The 15798-nt window shown below is 44.7% G+C and overlaps 1 protein-coding gene across 1 annotated transcript in view; it reads left to right on the top strand.

Moving 5' to 3' along the window:
• The window catches only part of LOC126473920 (netrin-1-like), a 549144-nt gene that overhangs the window by 354964 nt on the left and 178382 nt on the right, over nt 1-15798 (top strand). The gene's annotated exons all lie outside the window — the stretch shown is intronic.

Raw genomic sequence — 15798 nt, 5'->3', positions numbered from 1 at the left:
TCCTGTGTTTTCTAATTCAGTTCAGAAATTACTGTCTCTAGGGCTGCTGAAAATACTTTTGAAAATACGGAGTCACCTTGCTTTACACAATTTTCGATGGGAAATTCCATGGTTTCTTCAGCAACACTCACAAAAACTTTGTACACGTTGTAGAAGATTTTTATATTGTCACGTCTGAATCACAATTGAGTCCAAATTGGAAGAGAGGGTCGGCATTGAAGTTCAACTGCTAGTACTGAAAGCACGTTTATTGGGGACACCAACGTGCAGCTTGATCAGAACTGACCAGGAAGGAGTCTATTGCACCCGTCAAGATTTATTTTCATCCATTTGTGCCTGGTCACGTAATCAGAATTTTAATTACATAGGCTACTGGGAGGTCAAATGGTTTACAGTTTAGGGGAACTGATTATGCTGCGGAAGCCTTTTGCTGGAACAAGTCAGACTGCTTGCTAGACTGCCGGTACCACTACAGTACCTGCCCTCTACAGCGAACGCCATGACATGGAGGCGACAATCCGCTGAGAGTTAAAGAATGCTCTGCCGCCTAAACCGAGGATAATTAAATGCCTTCTAATCATGTTACATGTTCAGCACTGTTTTGGATTATTTCATGAACGAGTCTATGCGCCTAGCCAAGGCGTGTTTTTCGTTTTATTAATCGATCTAAAAACTTGAGATTAGGCAGGAAAATAAGGCGCAGTCTCTGTATAATTTCATGACGAATATAATATCCACTTTACAGCAGAAAATTTATAGTTCTTCTTACAGCCAGAGTTTTTGAGTGTGATTTGATTATTGTATGATGGTCAAGGTATTTGTGATTAACCTGAGATAAGTTATGTTAAGCGATTCGTTTGCACAAAAAGTGATTGATTAGTTATCCTTAGGTTTTTATGAAAGTCGCGTGGGTGTTGAAATTTTAGCAGTTGTGGGCTGAAACTAGCTCTAACTCGAAACCCCATGCAATCAGATGCGAATAATTTATTAGGGTTTGTTAGATATTGGATATAGCGTAAACAGGGGATTTAGTTCATGTCCCTTCTGTGGACATTTTGCACTTGGGTAAGTATGAGAACTACAGTGCAGTCAGTTCATGGTTGCAAGAAGGTCATCTTACAAACTATCGCTCCGTATTATTTAAGACCCCACGATAGGCAAAGTCGCCACAAGAGTGCAGGTTTTTATACAAACATTAAATATTCCAGAATGCTATTATTTGTACAGACATAGAATATATAAGCATTACAAACACAAGATATTTCAAGAACCGTCCGGAAATAATAAATTATAAATAACAAATAATTCTTGGATATTGGGTTTGAACTGGCAACATACAGCACGCCAGCCAACGACGCTAACCATTACACCAGTTCACTAGCACAACAAATCGGGGCACTGTAGCCGTGTTCTGCTCTTTATTCTCTTGCAACCTCAGACACAGCTGGGTGAGTGATCAAATTGAATGGCTTTTCAAAATATATAAGGGCAAGACAAAGAGGTAGATCGTACTCATTTGTTCTACTAATTCTTTCGCATAGACTGACGATATTGTCGATTATACTAAATCCTGTGCGAAACCCAGCTTGCGCAGTGGGTGATTCAAAATGTTGCGCACAAACTGAAGGGGCTGGTAGAGAAGTCGAAATACAGCAGTTCTGGAATACGAGTGGTATTGGAAGTGATTCTGAATCGCTAATAGCTTTAGAATGTCAGAAACAAGGACAATCAATGCACACCGCCTTAAATTCAGGAAAGAAAATGTACTGGTTCTGTATACGCAAGGTTAGATGCAACTAGATAGCGCACCTACACACTTTTCTGTGCAAGTACATGATGTACGCAAAGCCACAGTTCGTAGCCGTTTGATCGGAAGGGGAAGTCCAACTGCATGGCCACCTCTTCGCCCTCATCTGACACCTGTTGATTATTTTCTACTTCCTGACAAAGACACACTTCCCGGCGGGATACTTCCAGCTTCTAAGGAGGTTCGTCCGATTCCTGGTGTATTTGAATGCCCTAGAATTTTCGACGAATATGTTATGCCTGTACTGAACGTCGCCATTTTGGACACCTTCTTCAACGTACAACATTCATGAGTAACATGTACATTGTCTTTGATGAACTTACGGCGAGTGTGCATTGATTATCCTTGTTCTTCCTGACATTCCAAAGCTTTCACTGGATGGGGACTGTTTCCGAGGCCACAAATTCCTATGACAAATCTGTTGTATTTCAACTTTCCTGTCAGCTATTCCATTTGTGCGCACGCTCTTGAATAACCCTGTATATTATCTTATCCGTGTTATATTTTGTGAACACCGCGGCCGTTAGTGATTGTTGTGGAATAGCCCAACCATCGACAAATACTTTTACAATGCTTCGTTTCAATGCAATAACTAGTTGCGGCCTACCGTGCCAATCTTCAAGGTTGTTGTGGTCAGTAGCATTTCGTCTGCTCCTGAATTAAGCGAACAAATAGTTTCCACTGGAACGCGTTGTAGGAGCAGAAGACATACTGGTGGCTAAAACATCAATGTAATAGGAAATGTCGGCCATCAGAAGATAGGCATGATAACCTGAAAGTGATTATGGCATTGAAATAAAGCATTTTGTGGCACGTGGTGTTATTAAAAACCATGTTTCGTAAAATAAAATTATCTCGAGATTCCAACCGCGTCATGTGCATTAAATTCACGATGGGCCGAGTACTTCGGCCATTGTCAACTGGCGACTGTCTTTTGGTTGCAGCTAAGTCACTTGGCACGGCTGGAAGATCGAGAGAATTTTATCAACACGTATCGCAGCCAAACCATGCTTTTGTATATTCTGTATATATTTCGCAAACGTCTGTTTTGAACATGACGGCGGATGCTTTGTATCAAAGCTAGCTGTTTAGGCCCTATTTCACTAGTACGTTGAGCATGGGAAAAATAACTGAATGTGTATTGACTAATAAAAATTCGTGCCACACGCTAACTATAACCAGGATATCCTGCTTATTCCAGGAAGTTACCTTAACCGTTTAACTATCTAAGCACGCTTCCATATCTAACTTCAATTTACATCGTCAGTGATTTTTTTTTCCATCTGTGATTAGCGAACATTATATCCAAATCTTCTCCTACAGCGTAGATGGGACAATGGAAGAACGGAGTTTGTAGAGGAGCGTGGCTTACCGTGACTTAAGGTACCAACTGAATAATGCTCGCTCAAGTAAAATAAATGAATCAATGGGGAGGAAATTAATGCAGATGCTTGACATTGAATGTTACCGATGAAGAATAGTTACACCTGCTGAATCTGCAATAAAATGAATGAATCGTCGTCTTGTTCAAACAGTATAATCCTCTGTTTTGAAAAGTCTTCGGAAACATTAACAATTCTCAAATAACTACGCTCCAATTTTCTAAACTCCCGATTGAAGTTGAAAAACAGTACATAGTGTCATTTGAGGTTACCCTCCATCTCGGGAGATAAAAATGTTATTAATCGTATGGAAAAATACTCTTTTGTAGGACGTTACTTTTGGAAAACTTTGCGGCAATACCATCAGCAGCGGACGTTACCTGCTGCAGTATAAATGTTGAAGAATCAAACATTTGGTTGTTAAAATCCTTTTTTAAGGACGCTAACGGAAGAATAAAGTCACCAGAACAGCTGAAAAAAAGTATACGCGAGACGCATTTTTTCATTTGTAATAGTGGGCATAGTTTTGTTTTACTCCTGCTGTGCACGTATTAAAAATCACACGGAAACATTCGAAGGTAATAACTAAACGCATTTAGTTTGTCTTTGTCATCCCGTATCCGCTGAGTATCACCGAACGCCAAGATCAAACTCCAAAGCACCTTGTTGGGGTTAGTTTCGAGATTCTAGCCCCGATTAACTTGATTTATTCCAGTAGTAAGGTTCTAAATCTCTCCATCTTGATAGCTCAGATGGGTAATCAGCGACGACACTTGTAGTTCTTTTAACCGAACCTGGTCAGAGCTATCGCTGTTCTCGCCTCTTAGGACATCAATTGGAAGCAGAGATAAAACTCCAAACATGCGCAGCCTAACCGTTAACATTCATTGAAACCACGCCCCATAACAACGTAGCCGTCTTGTTTCCCACGTTGACTTCACATCTTACTTCCGTACGGACCAAGTAAGGACAGACGCTCGTTAATCCTCACATTTTTTAGGAAACTCGACTTGTCTTGGAATTCTGATTACGAGGCCATTGTACTTCCTCCTCGGCGCCTCCCTTAACGACAGTGATACGTGTCAAGCACTTGCTTCCAACACGAGGTAATGCGCCAAATCTAGATCAGATACGTGTACCAGAATCTTCATCGATGGTTTGGTAGGCAGGTGACGGTAACGGCGAATGCAGGTCAGATCCTACATTTTTGTGTAACTTACATATATCGCAGACACAACGCGAAATTCACATAGTGATAGGATACATAACGGCTTCGCTAGAAAGAGCAATGTCGGGTTATAGGCAGGTATAACCACACAGACTAGTCTTTAAATTAAAACTAAACACGGTTTTCGTAAGTAGCGATAGCGTTAACCCCAGCTAACTCTGGCAGTTCATGTTACCAGAAAGGCTCAACTCACATTAATACTTTCTTATTTTTTCCCTGAATTTCAGAGAACTTTTGACACGGTTCACACCTTCCCATAAAAATACTTACATACTGGCAGCTACTCCCTACCGAACAGCCACTAACGTACAGAGAATTTCATATTGCACTCACTAACTAAACAAAAACCAAATGGATCATGTTAGTGGATTTGGGCAGCAACATCAAAGGGACATGATACTGGACGATAAAGCAATACATTGCACTCCACTTTTGATTCCTCATATCGGAGCTCTCGAGAAAAGGAGTCATTACTAAGTTCAGGTCAAAACGAGACATTTGTAAAAATGAATACCAACCCGCTCCCCCCTCCATCCCCCCCCCCCCCCCCTCAAATCTGCAATTTCTGCCTCATTGAAGAGCGCACTGGACAAATATTAGTGATATTAGTGGAATGTTGTTATACAACCATCCATTTTTTTTATTCATTCGTATAGCTCACATGCAGTTTAAAAATAGGGGTATATAACATTGGTATAGTGTACAACAAGAATACGAAAACACAAAACTACATGTAAAACTAACTAAATGTGAATATCTAAGTCTCTAATCCATATAAGACCTGTATCGTTACTTTCATGAGGTCGCTCCGACTCCCCTGATAGGAACGCAAGGGGCATTCATCTCTAATGTGCTTGATTGTCTGGTTCGGAGCTCCACAGTCACAAACCGAAGACGCTGTAGCACCTCATTTGTAGAGAGAGTCTGACCCATAGTTTCTTGTTGAGTTATGTGCTAGCACTACCACAGTTATACTTTCGGAGCCACTCATGCTCTTCAGGATTTTCAATAAGTTGATATTTCTGATCCCACAGGTCTTTCGCCCAATGTTATAAAATCAGTAGCACTGTACAGTGCTCTAAAAATTAAGAGTAATTTTTCTCTTGCAGTGCAACTCGGCTGCACTAGTAGGTCCGTTGCCATTCCATTGATTCCTGAGAAGTTGTGTCCCACAGGACAAAGTCGTACTAGGGATATGACAGGAACGATCATTCGAAGCAAAACATGTCTAGCAAACACGTGCCCTCAAATGTGTTTCTTAAGAACTATAAGCAGTACTTCATCTTCGATACTATGGAACAAATCTTTTTTACTGCAAACTCATTGCTCTCCATATGTTCGGAGGAGGTAAGTAATAATTGTCTAGGAAACATATGTTCTAAAATGCTTGCCTTAAGAGCTCCGAACGCCTGATCGGTAGAAGAGATGTCACAGTGGCGAAGATAAGCTCGTGCTTATAGCTCTTAATGTATGCATGTTCACTAGATTTTTCTATTTCGGAAGATCGTCCCTGTCATATTCCTGAATACAACATCGTCCCATAATGAATCACTAATGTAGACTTCGTTCTATGGGACATGACTCGTGAATCATCCTGTATTTAATTAAGTTTTAATGTAAACTGGCCTTTCATTGTAATGGTGCAGCCAGAGTAAAGTAATTTTTAGGCTTATTGCAACACGTAATTGTTCGCATACCTTTATATTATTCGGTTTTCTACAACACGGTGTGTGTTTTTTAATTATGACCAACACATACTTCTATCTAGTCGAACGGGTTTTGCCTGAAGACAAAGAAAAAAAAGTAAGGTATACATACCGACATTTGAACATCTTTGTAACAGACGTCCGGTGGTGCTAGATCACGTCACTGGGAGCAACTTCTGTTAGAGACAAAATGTTCACTGCTACTTCCCGGCAATGCTAAGCATCATTTAAGACCACTTACGCCCCTGAGAGGCGGCACGGTGTAGGCACTAGGCGCCGTTCGTGTGCAATATGTGATGCCTGTCATCCAGTCATCTGCTCCGTGTGAAAGAAGCTGAGTAGGGCAAAATTAATTATCCTGATTCTCTTTTAGAATAGCTTCCTCCGCTTAGAGACACTCATTCTTTTGGTTTTCTTGTTGAAAAATATCTATCGATTTAATGGAGTAGGTGGCATGGTGCACACCTGGTTAGTATACCCTGCTAATTTGGTGAAATCTCATCGTCCGAGAACCGGCGAATACTAGTGGATGCCTAGAGTCGTTCGAGCGCCAGCGAACATTTTTTCTGTAAAAAAAAGTTGTTCCCCATGACGTGATCTATCACTCCTAGACCTTTGTAAAAATGGCTTTCAAACATCCTGTATATATATATATATATATATATATATATATATATATATATATATATATAATGCCTCATTGCGCTACGTCGGTAACGCAATGAGGCTATAATATATATATCATCTGTAAATAGCCTCATTGCGTTACCGACGTAGCGCAATGAGACTACACTCCTGGAAATTGAAATAAGGACACCGTGAATTCATTGTCCCAGGAAGGGGAAACTTTATTGACACATTCCTGGGGTCAGATACATCACATGATCACACTGACAGAACCACAGGCACATAGACACAGGCAACAGAGCATGCACAATGTCGGCACTAGTACAGTGTATATCCACCTTTCGCAGCAATGCAGGCTGCTATTCTCCCATGGAGACGATCGTAGAGATGCTGAATGTAGTCCTGTGGAACGGCTTGCCATGCCATTTCCACCTGGCGCCTCAGTTGGACCAGCGTTCGTGCTGGACGTGCAGACCGCGTGAGACGACGCTTCATCCAGTCCCAAACATGCTCAGTGGGGGACATATCCGGAGATCTTGCTGGCCAGGGTAGTTGACTTACACCTTCTAGAGCACGTTGGGTGGCACGGGATACATGCGGACGTGCATTGTCCTGTTGGAACAGCAAGTTCCCTTGCTGGTCTAGGAATGGTAGAACGATGGGTTCGATGACGGTTTGGATGTACCGTGCACTATTCAGTGTCCCCTCGACGATCACCAGTGGTGTACGGCCAGTGTAGGAGATCGCTCCCCACACCATGATGCCGGTCGTATGCAGTCCTGATTGTGGCGCTCACCTGCACGGCGCCAAACACGCATACGACCATCATTGGCAACAAGGCAGAAGCGACTCTCATCGCTGAAGACGACACGTCTCCATTCGTCCCTCCATTCACGCCTGTCGCGACACCACTGGAGGCGGGCTGCACGATGTTGGGGCGTGAGCGGAAGACGGCCTAACGGTGTGCGGGACCGTAGCCCAGCTTCATGGAGACGGTTGCGAATGGTCCTCGCCGATACCCCAGGAGCAACAGTGTCCCTGGGAAGTGGCGATGCGGTCCCCTACGGCACTGCGTAGGATCCTACGGTCTTGGCGTGCATCCGTGCGTCGCTGCGGTCCGGTCCCAGGTCGACGGGCACGTGCACCTTCCGCCGACCACTGGCGACAACATCGATGTACTGTGGAGACCTCACGCCCCACGTGTTGAGCAATTCGGCGGTACGTCCACCCGGCCTCCCGCATTCCCACTATACGCCCTCGCTCAAAGTCCGTCAACTGCACATACGGTTCACGTCCACGCTGTCGCGGCATGCTACCAGTGTTAAAGACTGCGATGGAGCTCCGTATGCCACGGCAAACTGGCTGACACTGACGGCGGCGGTGCACAAATGCTGCGCAGCTAGCGCCATTCGACGGCCAACACCGCGGTTCCTGGTGTGTCCGCTGTGCCGTGCGTGTGATCATTGCTTGTACAGCCCTCTCGCAGTGTCCGGAGCAAGTATGGTGGGTCTGACACACCGGTGTCAATGTGTTCTTTTTTCCATTTCCAGGAGTGTATTTTCAGTTGATGCGTTAGTTTAAAAGGAAATGTCATCATTCAAATCCGTTAAGAATTCCAGAAAAGTTTGCAAATTGTCAGTGCCTGGTGCAAGTATTGGCAGCTGACGAAAATAAATGGTATGTAATGCAAAGGACCAGTTTGGCCACATCCTAGGGCGGACCTTTCCAAATTGAAAAACATGTGATAAAATAACACAAAACAACCTTCTCTTCGCTTTATGTAACAATATATGATGTATAAAACGATGAATGCTGTGCAGCTCTTGAGCTTTGCCGGCGATCTATTGACATCTTTAAGATTCCGTGCATGCTGTCGGACATCAGCGTCGTTCTTGCACGTATTTCGATAACGTAACACATCGTCTTAATCAGCTGCTACCTGCGACGTAGCAATCTCTGGTAGCACATGATTAATGTAACGAGTTACGTTACTGAAATATCGTTCAAGAACGACGCTGATATTCATCAGAATACCGCAGTCATCGGTAATGAATGAATCCCGCTATTTTGTGCATGTAACTCTCAATTATGGCGCTAGATGACACTCTTCTGTCGCTATGGAAATGAGCGTTTGGCGTCACTGGCCGGGAGGCCCTTTACGGGGCAGGTCCGGCCGCCGTGGTGCAGGTCTTACTGCATTCGACGCCACATTGGGCAACCTGCGCGCCGGATGGGGATGAAATGATGAGGAAGACAACACACCACGCAGACCCTGAGCGGAGAAAAGCCCCGACCCAGCCGGGAATCGAACCCAGGCCTCTGAGGACGGCAGTAGGTCACGCTAACCATTTAGCTATCGGGCGGACTCTGTCGCTGTAAATTAGCGCGATCTGTCAGTACCAAAACTGAAGTGCCGCAGAAACTGGTATAGGCATGCGTATTCAAATGCAGAAACATATAAACAGGCAGAATGCCGCGCGGAGTGGCCGCGCCATGTCACTGATGGCGGGGCCACTGTGTGTGTGTGTGTGTGTGTGTGTGTGTGTGTGTGTTGTTCTTAGCATAAGTTAGTTTAAGTAGTGTGTAGGTTTAGGGACCGACGACCTCAGCAGTAAGGTCCCTTAGTAAGTCACACTCATTTGAACATTTGAAACAGGGAGAATACGACGCTGCGGTGTCTGGCACATTTGCTAGATCGATTACTGCTGCTACTATGGCTGGTTATCAAGATTTAAGTGAGTTTGAACGTGATGTTATAGTCGGCGCACGAGCATCTCCGAGGTAGCGATAAAGTGGGGATTTTTCCGTGCGACCATGTACCGTGAATATCAGGAATCCGGTAAACATCAAATCTCAGACATCGCTGCGGCCGGAAAAAGATCCTGCAAGAACGGAATCAACGACGACTGAAAAGCATCGTTCAATGTGGCAGAAGTGCAACACTTCCGCAAGTTGCTGCAGATTTCAGTGCTGGGCCATAAAGAAGTCTCAGCGTGCGGACCATTCAACGTAACATCATAGATACGGGCTTTCAGAGCCGAAGGCCCACTTGTGTACCCTTTATGACTTCACGACACAAAGCTTTACGCCTCACCTGGGTCCATCAACACCGACATTGGGCTGTTGATGACTAGAAACATGTTGCCTGGTCGGACGATTCTCGTTTCAAATTGTATCAAGCGGATGGACGTTTCCGAATATGGAGAAAACCTCTTGAATCCATGGATCCTGCATGTCAGCAGGGGAGTGTTCAAGCTGCTAGAAGCTCTGTAATGGCGCGGATCGTGTGCAATCGGAGTGATAGGGACCACTGATACGTCTTTTTACGACTTTGACAGGTGATATGTACGTAAGCACGCTTCCATTCATGTCCATTGTGCATTCTGACGGACTTGGCAATCTAGCAGAACAATAAGATGCCGCACACGTCCAGAATTGCTGCAGAGTGGTACCAGGAACACCCTTCCGAGTTTCAATACTTCCGCTGGCCATCAAACTCTCCAGACATGAACGTTATTGGGCATATTTAAGATATCTGTTCAGAAGAGATCTCCACACCGTCATATTCTCATGGATCTACGGACAGCCATGCTGGATTCATGGTGCCAGTTCCCTCCAGCACAACGTCAGGCGTTAGTCGAGTCCACGCCACGTCGTGTTGCGGCACTTCTGCGTGCTCGCGGGGGCCGTACAAGACATTAGGTAGTTGTACCAGTTTTTTTGGCTCCGCAGTGTATTTTCGCGGTTTCCAGTACTCCTGAACTTCACCTTGTGGAAGAGGTGGAACTGGCAAACCGGAGCAACTGCACTTGAAAACTTGAGTACCACTAATCATATTTATGCAGTTGCTGGGATTCTTGTACAACAAGATTACCCTCATATAAGTAAAAGTGCACTCGTCGTTTTGCTGCTATTTTCTGCACCGTATTGGTATGGAAGCGTGTTTTCTATTTGACTAGATGAGGAAATGCGTGTGAACGTGTCCTCCATCCATCTAATACAGGTCAGAATTCACTGAAAAGTTGTTTATTTGTGAAAGGTAATATAATTTATAACTGTTCTGTAGTTAGAAATGAACTGTGAAAATTAATATTCCTTTAAAATATTTTTACAGCATAATCGCTTTGATTAATATTAGTTAAGTGTGTCTCGTGAAACTGTATGTATTAGAAGGTTGTGTTGCTAGGAGGAGAAGTTTTGAAAGCTCTGGCATGTGGGATTGTTTCCAGTCAGTCTTGCTCAGTGCAGTGGACTGTGCAATATCCTTTCTTCCACACGCGCGAGTCCAGCGACGTACCCAGGAGAACTTCTGCGGAGTTCGGAAAGTAGCGACGCCTACGAGAAAGATAGTGTGCCGCGTACGTCAGAGCACGTGACACCGCAGGTCTTATGAGTGCCAGCAACCGTCTCTGGCGGAGACCAAGAAACAATTTGAGAAGAGTTCGATAATTCTTGACTGCGTGTCTAAATGTAAGCAAGTTCTCGATAGCACACGACGGAATTACGACCTTTAGTCCTTACATGTCCGATTAAATATTGATTTCCCGTGGGCCCTGCACGGAGCCGAACGTACCTGAAGTGCGGCGGACAGGCCTACTAGTGTGACGTCACAAGTTCGTTGCAGGGCCCGTATATCTCGTTGGCCCCAGGCAAGTGGGAGATGCCGTGGTGGCGAAATTAAATTTGTGAAGGCGGGTCGTCAGTGGTGCCTCTGTAGCTCAGTCGGTTAGAGCATTGCCTACAGAAGGCAAGGTTCAGGGTTCGAGTCCCACTACGATTCACAGTTCTAATTTCCCAGACCATTTCAAGTTGCGAAAAATTAGCACAAACACCTAGCTAGGTAGTGTGTCAAAGCACCCTTTTGCTAAGTAAGCTAGGGGATTAAGGCAGAACATTTCTAAACTGGGTAGTAAGCAGAATCTCGCCGTACACTGTGGTCTGTGCGGTATGTATGTCCGTGTGCAAGTAGACGTGGAGGATTTTACTTTTCGTTAAAGCAGTGTCCAGTGTGCGGCTTATGAATACTAGGCCTTTTCGTTGACCTAGGGAAAGGTTTACGGATGGGAGGAGGCCAATAACGCATTGCTAATGCAGTCGCCAGAGGTATACATGGTTTTCCGCGACCCCAGCGCTGAGTGCGGCCGGCAGCGGCGACGACGACGCATTGTGTGAACGGCTTTGTCCCGTTTTATTAGCCCTCGCTGTTGCCAGGGGAATAAAATCGCGCTGCCATCGGCGGCGGACAACTGTGGACACGAAATTGCGCGCGACATTTCTGCCTCACAATTTGCCCCGCGGCTGTGTCAACGGCGCGGGGGCCTCTTTTATTGAATCACTGTGCGCCGCTGGCCATTTACTGCCGTGATTACGCCGCCATTTCCGGTGGCTCCCCTGGACGTCGACCGCGCCACACGGCGAATTTTTATTTCTGTACTTTCGGCGTATTCCTGGCAAGTCAGAGTACAGTTCCGCCTTATCAGCTGGAAGGCACGCGTTGCTTATCGCGGCACTTACAATGAACGGCAGAAAATTATATTTATTTGGCGCAAGCTGTTCAGTTTGGCTTTAGTTGGACGGCTTTCGCTATGTCTCTGATGTTACTTTATTCAAATAGACCCTCAATTGGTATCTTGAGAGTGCGAGGTCCTGATACAGACATTTTCGTCCTAGAAAATTCTGTAGAAGTCTCTGGGAATCGAACTCAAGGACTCTGATGCGTTATATTTTTCTTAGCAACTGAAAATGAGCAAAAAATAAATTAAAAAAATCAAAAATCAGAACAGAACACATTGAACGACTAGAGACAGGACGTTCATATTAACAGGATGTGTACATTAGTATATACTGCAGAAATGATTAGCATTTGAGTCATGTCGCCCCACTGGTCAACATCGGCGTACAGGTAGAATGTGCCTGAGGCGCTTGTTGTCGTTATCAACCAAAGATAACGGATCAGTGTGACTTGAGCAGTCTGCAGGATGCCTCGTAGCGTTTGCGCGAATCTCACGTCAGATCAGTGAGTTCGGAAGAGGGCGCATTGTTGGCCTGAGAGCATGTGATGCATCCATCAGGGAAATTGCTGCTCGTGTAGGACCAAATGTTTCGGCAGTGCAATGCATGTGTGCAGAATGGTTCACGGAAGGCCATAGAACACGACGCGATGGGTCAGGTCACACCAGCCAGACCACGCCCCGAGAAGATCGACACCTCATCCGAATGGCATTGGAGGACAGATCTGCGTCGTTCTCGGCTCTGGCGCAACGGTGGAACAGTGGAACACACATCGTAGATTGTCAAGGATGACAGTCCGTCGCATTCCTGCCGGCCGGGGTGGCTGAGCGGTTCTGGGCGCTACAGTCTGGAACCGCACGACCGCTACGGTCGCAGGTTCGAATCCTGCCTCGGGCATGGATGTGTGTGCTGTTCTTAGGTTAGTTAGGTTTAAGTAGTTCTAAGTTCTAGGGGACTGATGACCTTAGAAGTTGAGTCCCATAGCGCTCAGAGCCATTTTTGAACAGTCCGTCGCAGTTTATTATGGCACGGGTAACGTGCATGTCGTCCTCTTCTCCACCTACCTTTGACGAATGTGCAGAAACATGTTAGACGGAAATGGTGTATGGAACAACATCGCTGGGGACTGGAATGGAATCAAATAGTGTTTTCGGACGAATCCAGGTTCTCTATGTTTGAAAATGATCGCCGTAGTTTGGTTCGCCCCAGACAGGGGGAGTGGCATCACAGTAACTGCATCTGCACAAGATGTACAGTGCCAGCTCAAGGCCTTATGGTGTGGGGTGTTACTGTGAACAACCACAAATCACAGTTGGTGCATGTCCAGAGCACTATGACCAGTGTGACGTTCGTGAATGACATCCTGCAAACAGTAGCCATACCCTTTCTGCACAACACCCCTGACGCCATTTTTTGGGAAGGCTAGGTCACCAGACGTGTCGCCAACCGAAAATGTGTCGAATACGGTGAAACGATGGGTGCAGTGCTGTGACCTAGTGCCGACCACCATAGATGAACTTTGGAACCAGGTGAATGCAGAATGGATGGCTGTACCACAGGACGCCATTCGTGCATTATATGCGTCGATGCCATCACGCATGGAGCAAGTTATCAGGGACTTTGGCGGACCCTGTGCTTACTAGGCAACAGGATACATTCTGAACCGAGGTGACTGAGAAGCCAATCATTTCTTCAGAACATAAGAATGTACATGTCCTGTGAATATGAACGTCCTGTCTCTAGTTGTTCAAGGTGTTCTGTCTCTTCTTAACGTGAGGTAAAATTGCGTGTGGCTCGGCGGCCTGGTGCTAGTTTGTAATTAGCCTCCACAGTGATGTCTTGGGTGTCCCTACCCTACACCACTAATGCCAGCGGGAAAAGTGTGTAACGTAATACATTGAGAAGGCAGTAGTGAAGAAGTCGATATTCATTTAGTACACAACACGATACGATGGCGGGAGTACTGTAAAACATTACAACTTCTATTAATATTCTGTCACTCATCAGTTTATGCTGTACGAGCTTGTAAATGGTGTTAACCTTAAAATTATTTTAAAACACAATTGATTTACGTAAAATTAATTACAGAATAACATACGACCAGTTTAAAATTATTTACGATCATATAATGAAAAAATCAACTTTACTAAGATATTCAGCTTCTGTATGAGACCATGTGAAAATGTTAGTAATTAAAATAGTGTAATTAAAAAGTAATCTAAAGTTACTGTAAGCTAACCGATAACAAACTGAATTACGGAAAATAGCATTCAGAAAACTAAACTTTCGTCAAGGTTTTATGTAAAACGTATTTCTGTATTTTGTAAAGCTCATGCTGTATCTGAACATTTGTAAGTTCATAATTGTTTATTATTCTTTAACTACTGTAAGGGTTTAAATCGTGGATTGTATTGTAACTGTTGTGTCTAGACAAGACAGCCTAGACACAATGAGAGGAAGCCGAAAGGCACGCGCTAAGCCAAAGAGGGTGCGTGGGGTCTGAAACAGGATACGTAATGATTGCTATAAAGAAAAGTACGTAGCTTCTGTAATACTTAACTTTAATCCATCCTTTTGGTACATCTGGAGATTGTGGCGATACAAGTGAGTCTCTTTAGATTCATGCAATGTTACTAATGGCGCCTTGCTAGGTCGTAGCCATTGACTTAGCTGAAGGCTATTCTAACTATCTGCTCGGCAAAGGAGCGAGGCTTCGTCAGTATGCATCGCTAGCTACGTCGTCCGTACAACTGGGGGCGAGTGCTCGTCAGTCTCTCGAGACCTGCCTTGTGGTGGCGCTCGGTCTGCGATCCCTGACAGTGGCGACACGCGGGTCCGACATGTACTAATGGACCGCGGCCGATTTAAAGCTACCACCTAGCAAGTGTGGTGTCTGACGGTGACACCACAGTAACAACTTTATTATATAGTTGCTGCCTCCACCAAGTTAGTTAACCTCGGACTAAGTAAGTTTTACTTTGTAAGTACAAGGTCGCGTGTGTCGTTTCGTGAAATTTTTAGTCAAGAATTATTTAAGCTTATTGTAGTTGAATTTTAGGTACGTCGTTTCAATTAGAATATCGCCGTTTCCCAAATCCAAAAAAAAATTGAAAGCTGCAGGATGCTGACTGATGCCGAAATTCGATGTCGACAGCAAAAGGAAAGACTAGAGAAGAAAAATTTTATAATTTTCTTTAATTCTGCTGTTGTGATCACGCTTCATTATTAAGAACAAGCAGTACACTACTAAAAATAAACTTCTACGAGTCGTCGGTTTATGGGCGCGAGATTTACTTCTGGACCACGAAGCCATACGAAAATGTTGAGAGACTACGCAAACACATGGACATAGCTCTTTTCACTACGCTATGGATGACGCATACGATGCAGCTTCGTGGAGGAATAATCAGTGGTACTCTACGGGCCACGCCGCATTGGCTGGTGGTTAATTAGCTCTGAGAACATATCTTGCATTGTTCCCTACCCTCCAGAAATTCTGGAGGCCATATTTTTCGGTATACAAAACAACGTCCCTGT

The sequence above is a fragment of the Schistocerca serialis genome, chromosome 4 (assembly GCF_023864345.2).
Source record: "Schistocerca serialis cubense isolate TAMUIC-IGC-003099 chromosome 4, iqSchSeri2.2, whole genome shotgun sequence".
In the NCBI taxonomy this organism is placed as follows: Eukaryota; Metazoa; Arthropoda; class Insecta; order Orthoptera; family Acrididae; genus Schistocerca; species Schistocerca serialis.
Note: the sequence above shows the minus strand (reverse complement) of the source record. Positions and strands in the feature narration are given on the sequence as shown.